Source organism: Lactuca serriola, chromosome 8, assembly GCF_051521515.1.
Source record: "Lactuca serriola cultivar US96UC23 chromosome 8, Lser_US96UC23_V15, whole genome shotgun sequence".
In the NCBI taxonomy this organism is placed as follows: domain Eukaryota; kingdom Viridiplantae; phylum Streptophyta; class Magnoliopsida; order Asterales; family Asteraceae; genus Lactuca; species Lactuca serriola.
In genome coordinates this window covers 108,813,488-108,826,009 of record NC_136415.1, presented here as the reverse complement: position 1 = coordinate 108,826,009, position 12,522 = coordinate 108,813,488, and positions in this window count along the sequence as shown.

The following is a 12,522-nucleotide window of genomic DNA, read 5'->3' as shown; positions in this document are numbered from 1 at the left end:
TAAATTCCAGCCTTTATAGATCTGTCCCCTCTTCTTCTCCTCTTTTGATCGTCGATCCTAAGAAACTCATAGTTTTCTTTTGATCAAAATTATTCTGCTCTATAACTGGGGTTCTTGCTTGCTTGGTCAGTCAATGAGTGTGATATTGTTAGATAGGCTCTAGGTCCCCCAACCCTAAGGACCATAAAAATCAAAGCTTTACAGTCATGCATGTCCAATGCATGACTTGAACACCAACTAGGTCAATAAGAAGATAATGGGATCAAGACTCATGCTTGGAGTCAAAAACCAACACTAAACTTCATATATGAACTTCTACTAAAAGGTAATGCCTCAACAACTTTAGGGATCCCATGTATGCTACCCAACCCATCTATGAAAAAGAAAGCATAAATCTTAGATCTAGCATGCATTAGAGATCAAGGCAGGAGCTTTATAACTTACAAAGGTCCAAAAGCACAGCAAGAGGATGAAGTAGGAGCTTAATTGCCAAAAGGATTCACCCAATGAATCTTCTTCTTCTTCTAAGGGCCAAAAACCACCAAATAAGCTCTTTAAGGTCACTAATGGAGGTTAAGAACGTTTTGAGCAGGAATGAGGTAATGAAGGCTGAGGGTATGCAAACCCTGGCCTCCCACTTCACTTAAATAGGGAGCAAAACAAGGGATTAGGGTTAGCCTGATATCTCGACGTGAACACCTATGTGTCACTTCGTGAGCCTTAAAATGGACATGTATCTCCGCCTAAAGTCACGTCACGAGGCACTATCTCTCACTTCGTGACTCTCTTACATTTGGGTTTTTCATTCTTAATTAGTTCAAACATTGAAAGATCAAGTGCCTGCAATAAATGTTACAAGATCGATCCTGAACTTTACTTGCCTCTCGGGAGGCACATCGGGTTGTTCCTTAGGGAAAACATCAGGAAACTCTCTCGTAATCAGAACATCGGAAACTGACTTCTCCTTCTCAACCCGTGTATCGACCATATATGTAAGATACCCCATACATCCATGTTGGATACACCGCCTCCCCTGGCGGCAAAACAGAAGGCAGATCCAACCCTAGTACCCTCACCATAAATGGTCAGCACTCCCCCACTAGGATCATGAATCGTCACTAACTGATTCTCATAGTCAATCAATGCCCCAAACCGAATCAGCCAATCCATACCCTCAATCACGCAGACATCTCCTATCGTAATAGGACTAAGATTAATCGGAAATCCAACACTAAAAATCTCCAATATACAGTCTTGGTATACCTTGAAAAGTGAAACCGTACAATCAGCAGCTATCCCAACCTTCAAAGGTCGATCCAGGGCTCCACAAGCAATACTGAAAACTCTACAGAAAGATGTAGACACAAAAGACCAACTCGTACCCGAGTCAAATAACACCAAGGCAAGTACATAATTCATAAGAAAAGTACCTAATAGAATTACATCATAAGCATAAACAATAAAATAATTCAGCTGGAATTTAAATCAGATACATACCAGCGACGACATTGGGTGCTGCTCTGGTCTCCCCCGCAGTCAACTAGAAAGCTCGACCCCTGGCCTTCGTGGCCTCAACCTTCCCCTGATGCCTACCAGTGATGCGCATGGTCGTAGGAGTAGGAGTCTGAGCCGGCTTTGTTGCAATAAGCGGACATTCGACCTTTACATGGCATGCCTGGTTGCAGCTGAAACAAACTTGCAAATCCTTTGTGAACTCCTTCGCAAAGTGCCCTTCCTTGCCACGTAAGTAGCATACCGATCTCGATGGTCAGGGACCCTTATGACCCTTACCGCACTGACTGCAAGTGCGACTCCTATGACCTCCTGGTCTTCAATCAGTGGGCTTTACCCGCTTAGTTGTCGGTTGCGACTGGACAAAGGGGGTATGATGCGTGTAATCGGCCGAGCTCAAGTAAGTGATTCCAGAATACCCATACATGTTTGTTATCATTATATGTTATAAGAATGGCATGCTAGGATGAGGCTAGGGATACTTTCAAGAATTGCATGATAAATTGGTCTGATATGTGATGCCTTGTAGCCTAGGGAGCATTGGATGTTATGCTAGATGGGAATATGTATTGGTATCAGTAATTGCTAAGTGTATGCTTTAAAAATTGTATACGGTTAGGATCATATAGACCTAGAATGATTGATTTGGCCTTATTTCCCGTTCTTCGTTTGGTTGTGGTCCTAGGGTAGAGTCTTTTATTCGACAGTCTATTTGATCTTGTATTATGTATAATTTGCATGCATAAGGCAACCGGCAGTGAGAGTGGAAGTTCCTAGAATGAGTTGTAGTATGTGAGTTTGAATGTTCTTTGGTTATTCTTGTTGGATTAGTGTCTAAGTTCATAACTATTTTGGTATGTACTTGACCCGATGGTGCATGGTCCTTTTGGGTTGCCTTCACCAAAGCAACTTGATAGGATGAATTATGGAGAGAGATGATTAATTATAATTTATTAATATATTATGAGAATAATATATTAAAGGAGAAATCATATTTTTTTAATTAATATTAGTCAATAATTAATTAAGAACTAATTTTATGGCTAAAAGAGATTAATTAAACTTATGGGACTAGAACTATCAATTGTGTGATAGTTGAATATTGGGCTAATGGACTCCATATTAGAGGATTGGACGAATTCTATGGGGAAACCCATTAGAAATCGTCCAATGCCTCTAAGGAGGGAGTCCATGGGCTGCTTAGAGCCTAAGCAGTCAAATTAGGGTTTCCTTGTTAGATAACCCTAATAGCCTCACATATTTAAGGACCCCTAGGTCTCCAAAAACGTGGCTAACTGATTCCTTAGGGTTTCTAGAAGTTTTTGGGTGCCTCTCGTCTTCTCCTTCTTCATCCTCTTGCTCTTGGTGTTTGTGAGCCATTAGAGGTGTGACATTTATGACACTAAGTTTTCAGAAGCCAATTACAAGGAAGAAGAGATTGCTATTACTACATAACAATCAAAGGTAAGATCTAAACCCTATTCTTATGTTAATATCGATTATCACATGCTAGATCTAGATTTTAAAGTCTTGGATGAATGCATGTACAATAGAGAAACCTAAATCCAAGCATTAGAGTTTGCATGAGCACATAAGATGTTCTTATAGGCAAAACCCATCAATTATATGGATTGGAGTGCTAGTGCACGAATGTTGCTTGCTTTGTGGTTTGTAGAAATATTAGGTAATGTGAGTTAGCTATTAAGTGAATACGCTAAGTCACATGTGACAAAGGTTGAATAATCTCATAGTGATGGATTTGACTCTATTGCATAGCTCTCGTTTAAGTCCAACCGTTATCGGGATGATTCTTTTACTCAAAGGATTATCTGAGCTTGTTGCATGTGATTATATTCATAAGGTAATTAACTGACATTATGGGGAGTTCTTCAGCAGCTGATGGCAAGGTGAGGTCGGAAACCTAAGAAAGCCTAGGAAATGATTAGTGGGTTTTGTTGTGTTATTTAGCGAGTGCTTGGAGTATCAGTTTGAGAAGTTCACTTGGAGGATTCAGGATGATTCTTGAGGAAAGTATGGATAGGTGTGGAAGGTAGTATTGGGCCCGTACTACTGAAAGCATAAGGTCCATACTCGTATCGAGGAGAGTCTTGGAGAATTTAGGAAGCCTGTGGGATGAGGATTCTTGGGTATGTTCTGATCACTTGCATGTTGTTTTTTAGTATGGTGATGAGCACTCAGGAAGGAGGTTCAGGTTCTGGTTCCGACTTAGGTGCAGGTACTAAGCCGATTGACGAGCGGATGCGGGAGTTCATCTCGTCGGAGATTACACACGGTATTTTTGAGCAGAATCTTGTGATCTTTGGTACGGTAAAGGATGGGATTTTAGAGATTTTGGATGAGCTTCTGGGCGCATTCCGCGCTGAGGTTATTCTTATTGTTGGAGCTTGCACTCTTTCTTTCCGCGAGTTCCGTGCTTGTGGAGCTCCCACGCTCTTTGGGGAGAACGACCCCGTTGCCAGTAGGAGATGGTTAGCAGATATGGCTAACTCATTCATGACGAGTTTCTACCTCAAGGGGTCGAAGGTCAGAATTGTCTCCTGTCTTTTGAAGGACAGAACCCAAGATTGGTGGGAGGATGTAGAATTTGCTTTGAGAGGCGAATCCCTGGAGACGATGACTTGGGATGAGTTTGTAACCCAGTTTAGATTTGAGTTTGCACCAACTATTGAGGTGCATCAGTTAGCGAGGGAGTTTCAGGACCTTCGCCAGACGACTGAGACTATGGCAGAGATCACTGCCAAGTTCCGGGAGAGAGCTTTGTTAGTTCTACAGTATGTTGCGGACGAGGAGGCGAAGAAAGTGAGATATCAAGACATGTTGAGAGATGATATCAGGAAGTTTATGAGTTTATCAGGGTGCGATACCCTAAATGATATGATTTCTAGAACCCAAGAGTGTGAGATTGATTTGGAGCATCTCGGGAAGAGGAAGCCAAAGCAGACTCAGATTTTAGTGGGCTAGGTGAAGAGGCCCATGACTCAGGATTCTCGTTTGGGAGGCCATCAGGGTCGGGGATGTTGTGCTCAGTGTGGAAGGAATCATGAGGGAGGATGTCGCGAGATAGACCGAGGATGTTTTAGTTATGGTCAGATGGGTCATTTTAGTCGGGATAGCCCCCGTGGGTTGGATCCGATGTGTTTTTACTGCAATCAAGTGGGCCATAGGAAGGCTGATTGTCCGATGTTGGAAGTAGAGCAATGAGTGCACCTGCTCCAGTTACTTTGAGGATCACTGACGGTCGTGAGGGTAGGGCAGGAGCCCCAACAACAAGGAGTCGGGCATTGCAATGTTAGTCAGGGGAGGACAGGGTTTCATCAGGTGCTATTTCGGGTATGTAATCTTTGATTTCTTCTTGGTTATTATCAGTATCTATATTGCTTTGGAATCTTTAATTTATTTGGGTAAGCATTATCTTTGGTTTAGTTCTCTATTATTTCCTGGGTTATATCATCAAGAATTGTTACAGGCCATTTTACATGCCAGGAGTCATTAGTGGGTCGTATATTGCCGAGCAAGATTCAGTTTGTTCAGTTGTTATTCTGGTTCTTTGATGGGGTCAATTCAGGGGTATCGTTTGGAAGGTTTATGGTCTGATTACCTGGTTAGTTCTCCAATGAAGTCAGAGTTCAGTCATGATCAACATTTGATCTGGCATGATCGACAGTCGTCTATGGAAGAACCTTTGGGTTCAATCTCTACCGTTGCTAGGGAATGAGCGGTAGCAAGAAGATGGTGGTGGAAGTCACATGAGTTGTTTGGTCACTGGAAGCGCTAGGGGAATTTTATAATCAAAAGGTTTGAAGATGGTTATAATTCAAAGATCCTTCTGAGGATGGGAAGTTGGAGTAAAGATTCACCAATTCAGATCAATGGTTAGGATATCTGTCACCAGCATGAAGGACTTAAGGAGGTAAGATGGTTTGGGAATCCATCAAATTTTGTGGGTTGGGAGAGCTTCGACAAATCCAGGTGAGGGAGAATCGTTCAGATTTCTGGAAGTTGGATCAGGTGTGAAACTAGGGTGAGTTTCACATCCCAATTGGGAGGTAAGACGACTCAAGTGTCCATCTGGATTGAAGATTACATGATTTGGGAGTTTAGGTAACTTCCAACAGCTAGTTGGAATCTTCTTTGTGATGGATAGCAAGCATGTGGATGGAACCAGGTTGAGGTTTGTGTTAGAGCCTCACTACCTGTTCTTGTTTGATGAAGGCTTTGGGGTTCGAAGCATGACCCAAACACCTGATTGGGATTCAATCGGATGTGGGTTCGACTCAGGATGATGGTGATTGTTATGGTAGAGGTGTGGTAAGACCATGGGTGATGACCATGGCGGGATAGACGTGTTGTAAGACTACGGGGTGGCCGTAGCATTCATTGGATTGACAGATAATATGGAAGTGTTGTAAGTATGCGATGGGATCTTAGTGTTCACCAGATTGAGGTTGATCATCGTTGGGGTGGTCCGTTGCAGTTTCCGGACTTCGGTCTGATGCAGTGGGCAAGGCCCAATATGTGTTTATATGTTGTTGTATGGTATGTGGTAGTTTGGGGGAGCTCACTAAGCTTCGTGCTTACAGATTCAGTTTTGGTTTCAGGTACTTCCGCTAGCAAAGGGAAGAGTTCGGGTTGATGGCATCGCACCCACCACAACTTCAGTTTTATCCTGGGAGTTTTATTCAGATATTTTGTTATGATTGATACAATTTTGTTTTGACACAATTACTATGACTTTTGAGTACTCATTCCATGGTTCTTATTATATATGACATTGGATGATGTGATTTTTAGTAATATTAAAACAAAAAATTTTGGGTTGTTACACCATATTTGGCCTTGGATGATTATTTTGGAATTTGGGCTTTTTGGACAATTGGGTTGGGCATTAGCCTTGGGCCAATTTAGTGAAAGGGTAAAAAGGTCTTCTACCCTAGATTGGACTCTTAGTGTGAGTCGGGATCCAATTATTAATTGGATGTTATTTTGTGATTTATAGTGCAAGGATTTTAGTGGGCCAACAGCCAGAGATTTATCTGTGAGATTCAACAGTTTGAGGTGAGTATCCTCACTGTACTCGTGGGTCGAAGGCACCAATGTCGGCCCATTAGGTTTTTTTATGCTAGTTGTCTTTATGACTCTTGCATGGTATATTGGGAGATGCCCATTTATATGTTGGGCTAGGCCCATTGTATAACGACTAGGCCTATTTGTATGTTGGGCTAGGCCCATGGAACAAGAAGGGCTAGGTCCATTGTATCTTATGTAGGTGCTAACTGTCTTTGTGACTTTTATATTTGTATGATCAGGCTAGGCCAAATGGTTTGGCACGGATAGGCCCATTATGGTGGGTTGGGCTCAATATATCAGTTAGGCCCAATGGTATGTGGTATTTTGGGGAACTCACTAAGCTTTGTGCTTACGGTTTTATGGTTATGGTTTTAGGTACTTCTGGTTCGAAAGGGAAAAGTCCGGCTTGATCGCAACGCATCCACCCATGTTTCCGCATCATGATGATTTTGGGATTATACTCTGATAATTGTTTTCTTATGAAAGTATTTTTGATTATTTGGATTAGCAGATGTGACATCCCCAAATTCACGGCCAGAAAAGACCAATTTTTTTATGCTTTGTTTTATAAAATCAGAGTAATCCTTTGATTAAAAGTGTTGCGGAATTTGTTCCCAAAAAACATGATAAATTCTTTATCAAAGCATTTCCGAAGAAATGCAATTTATTCATTTTAAAACATTTGGGATGTCGTGGTCAATACAGACACATAAGTGTTAAAAAAATTACATTATTTTACACGAATGATGTACATCTCCTTTAATCTCTCAGTGAAATATATCTGCGTATCGATATATGTGATACAAAGAAAACTGAGTGGGTCGGACTAGGGAGGCTGGTGAGCATATAGGGTTTTCAACCCACAATGTTATATCATATATGTATATATATTAGAACTCACAAAATTATACAATTTCACCATATAAAAACAACTCTTATCCCACCCCGTCGGTCCTCACAATGACACGATCTAAACTCTCATATCAAAATTTTCCTCTTTACCTGATCCCTACTCACGGATCTAAAACTAACCTCTCCACCTGATCCATACTCCCGGATCTAAAAATAACCTCTTGATCTAATCCATACTCCCGGATCTAAAACTAACCTCTTGATCTGATCCATACTCCCGGATCTAAAACTAATCTCCTAATTTGATCCATACTCCCAGATCTAAAATTGTGCTCAATCCATACTCCCGGACTAGGGACAAATAACTATGTTTTAATCCATACTCCCAGATTAATAACAAGTTTATCTCTTTTATTGACAGTATCGTTTTCGAGACCCCTATCGCAATACGTGTCAATGGGTTTTTAGAGTATACCGGTGAACATCAAGTTCACAACCCCCAACAAGTTGCGAGCCTACTAGTGTTCCACTGGACTGTCTAGAATAGTCTGTGGTTGTCATCCCTACTATGTTGAATGACGGGGCCATCGCTTGGGTAAAGGTTTCACTCATTTTTCACCTGTCACCCTCATCTCAAGATCTAGATCACCCTTTTATCTCATTATCCAACTCATCTTTTATCACACACCAACTATCTCATCTACCCATGTTCTACCCAACATATTTGTAGATATAAAATACATATACAATTTAACTCATTTAAAAACTATATAAAACATCCATTCGACACTCATCTCAAATAAACAACAATATATAAACACATAGTACGTTTTTCATAGCAAATACTTCATATTTATGTGTTAGAAGAAAGTGACTACACACTCTCACATAACATATATGTAATACATTCAACCAATACTTATATTAAAATCGTGTTTATGAAAGAGACTATACACTCAATTGATAAGACGATTATCGGACAAAACTACGGCTCTCCAAGTAGTAATTCTTCGGTGAAACCGAGATATCTTCACACATCGGGTTTCTCGCGGGCAGAGCTTCGACTTGACAACTCTGTTTATCGGGATCTTCGGAGCATCGGGACTCGCTTCAAGTATCGAGATGATACCGGGGCTTCGGGGGGTTAAAAGTAGGCTTAAAGATGAGTAGAGTAGGAGAGAGGTTGAGAAATTAGCAACCAAACCCGGCTGCCTTCGGTTTCTATTTATAGGGCTGAAATTTCAGATTTCACGTCGTGAACCATCATTTCATGTCGTGAGCTTGGTTAGGCAAAGCTCATTGCGTTCGTCATCAGTCAACTTGCTCTGTCAGGCTCCAGAAGGCGTCAGAAGACATTTCACGTCGTGAACACTGTTTTCACGTCGTGGTCTCTGAAACAACTTTGGGGTTCGCGCCCCGAACTTTAAAAATTCATAACTTCCGCATACGAGCTCCGTTTTTGATGTTCTTTATATCCACACGTAGGTAAGATTATTCTCTACAACTCTCGTTTAGACTCTGTCGGCTAGTTTTGAATTTAATTTTTATTATATTTATTTTTAGTAGGTCGAGACAGGAAAACTCCGTTATAAATTCATAACTTCTTCATCCGATGTCCATTTTCGTCTGTCTTTTTATCGTTGAACTACTATTGACAAGATCTTTGATTCGTGTTTACATTGTTTCAGCTAGAAATCCCTCGATCTCATATTCGAACTTCGAGTTGCATACTGCTAAGCTGAAACTTAGAAAAATCATAACTTCTTCATACGAAGTTAGATTTAGACGTTCCTTTTATGCAAGCTCTCGGTTTAACGTATTCTACGACTTTCATTTAGATTGCTAAGGCCAAATATCGCTCTATCGTAAATTCACTATTTACGTCGCACTGTGTCGTGCTGGTTCTGTCGCGAAACTTCGACAGGTCATAACTTCTTCGTTATAACTCGGATTTCTGCATTCTTTATATATCTGTAATCCTTGTCACGACCACTACAACTTCGTTAAGTTTATTCATTCTAAATAGTCTTCTATCAAAAAGTCATTTTTGATGTTCATTGTCTCTAAATTGACTAGCCCTGATCTACGGGCGTTACAGCAGATATTGAATGTTGAATTAAAGATAGTTAGCGTTTTGGTTGAATTAAAAATGAAATTTTACCTCATAATTTTAGGTCGTTACATGAAGTAGGTTCAATGAAAAGAGAACCATCAAATCATCTGGATAAGAGCATGTATGTAACATCCCAAAATTCAAGGCCAAAAATTTCGGTTTTAGTTTAACAATTCATAAACCAACAGTATAAAAACATTCGTAATAATATCCCATGTAAAAACCAAAGCATCAATAATCAAAACAAGTTATTGTACAATAATATCATAGTGTAATCCCAAAGATCTCATGCAGAAATCATAGTGTGATGCGTTGCGATCGAGCCGACTCCTTTCCTTTGAAAACGAAGTACCTGAAACCAAAACTAAAATCATAGTGTGATGCGTTGCGATCGAGCCAACTCCTTTCCGGTCGCTGAGCTAAAAGGACCCCCACACAGTCATCCCCACACGACTTTCGAACAAATCCTCTTCTGTCAATAATTACGACTAGTTATCTTACCATTGTGGCTCTAACGACCTTCTGATCTAATTGATTAGGTCCATACTTCGAGTCCTGACGTCACCAATCCAAAGCTAAAAGTGATTGCTACCTGACCAATGGTAGCCTTATATCACAAGCAATCTTATACGGTCCATTGCTTCCATGATCCCATAACTGTAGCGGCATTCCTACAGTCTTATTACTGGCTCAACTAGGTCTAATTCCTCTGGGGAAATCCATAAACCAATCTGTGGATCTGCCACGCCCTCATTGCTGCACCCAAATTGGTGGGTACTATTGTTCCTTTCACGTTCCAAAAACATGATCATGCTATCTACCAACCTTGTGAGTGCTACGGATACACCTACCGTCTCCTAACACTCTATCACTATCTACCAACCTCATGAATGCTACGGCTACACCTGCAGACTTACAATATTCTAGCACTGTCTGACCGCTAGTGAATGCTACGACTACCCCCACAAATTTTACAACACTTTCCATGCTAACTGGTTGTTAGTGAATGCTACAGCTACCCCTGCATTCTTACAACACTTTCCATACTATCTAACTGCTAGTGAATGCTACGGCTACCCCTGTAGTCTTACAACACTTTCCACACTATATGACTGTTTGTGAATGCTACGGCTACCCCCGTAGCCTCACAACATTTTCCATACCTGGTCGAACACGCACTCGACCTAACACTCAACTGAACTTGAATTCTAACCGAAGCTCTATCCTGGTTCCCAAAACCTGCTATCTGATGCCAAGAAAAAGCATGAACCAAATGTTGGAACGTTTTCTAAACTCCCAACTCACCCAATCCTCAACCTAGACGGCTACTCGACCGCCTTCCCCCCTGACGGGGATGTGTAACTCATCCTAGTTTCACACTTATTTCTTCTCTTGAATATCGATCGATTCTCCCCCACTTAAATTCTACTAAGTCTTCCCGACACGTGAGAATTGAAGGATTCCCAATCCTTCTTACTTCCTAATAGTCCATTGTCGACAACATGTTCTTACCAATGCTAGCGATCAAATACCAGTCAAACCTTAAGATCGCCCATCCTCTAAAATCTTGAAGAGTACTCTTGAAATCTGGTCCATTATGACACCTCAATCCACCTCCCATGCTGACAACTGGAGGCCTTAATCTTCACTCTGGCTGACGAATCCTTGTTCCTACTTCCAAATCTCGTAGCACCACAAAATTCTAACCGAACACAGCCTATGTGAAACTACAACTCTCTTGAACATCTAATGACCAACCACTTATGCATCTAACACCCACAACTGACACCACCATCTTCATACTACCACTCCTTTCCTAGCAACAGTAGTGCCTTGAACTTCGAAGTTCTTCCATAAACAATTGTCGACCATACCTGAACAATGATGGGACCACTGAACTCTGACTTCACTGGAGAACTATCGCTCTAACCCTGCCCAAATATCCTCTAAATGATACTCCTGCACAAATCCATACAAGAATCCGAAATGGTAACGGTACACATGAGACCCATCCCGCAAGATACGTCCCTCTGTAGGTTCATCAAGGACTTTTCGGCATGCAGAATGGCGTATAACAATCCTTGATAACCCAGACAATAGCATAGAACCAATCTGAGACCTGACTTATCCAAATTCACTCACAATTCTTAAGCGATATAGATTCCCGACATCCACCTAGTAGTAGTAGAAGATGACATACCCGCAACATCTGGAGGAATCCTGATCAACTTTTATAGAGATACTTCGACCCTCCTGAGATCATGGGGAAAAATTCCCTTCCGATCTTGATGATAGGAGCTAACTATGGGATCCTCCTTCCTAAAGGATTTTTAAGGGTTCACAGACTTTGGGCTTTAGATGAGCCCCTAACTGCCCCGCGACAAATCTGGCCCGAAAGGCCCCGAGATGACTGTCGAAAGCTCCCAAATCCCTTCCTTGGTTGAACAAAAGACCACCGAGGTCCATTCCCAAAACTGTGCGAGTAATCTCCGATGAGATGAGCTCTTGCGATCGCGCATCAATTGGCTTAGGCCCTACTCCTTAGCTGAAACCAAAATCTAAGTCCCATTCTTGAGTGCTCAACACTATACCAAACTGACATTTAAGAGATCCGAATATACCCAAGATTCCTTATCCCACAGGCTTCCTAGATTCTGCATGACTATCCCTTATTCGAATATGGATCCTGTGCTTTTAGTAGTATGGGCCCAATACTACCTTCCATATTTATCCATACTTTCCTCAAGAATCATCCAGAATCCTCCAAGTCACCTTCTCAACTGATACCCCGAATGCTCGCTAACATCACAACCAAGTCCACTAAATCATTTCCTAGGCTTCCCTAGGTTCCTGAACCCACCTAGTCCTCAACTACTGAAAGATTCCCAGTAATGTCAACTAGCTACCTCATGAATATAGTCACATGCAACAAAGATTATATACTCCTTCGAGTAAAA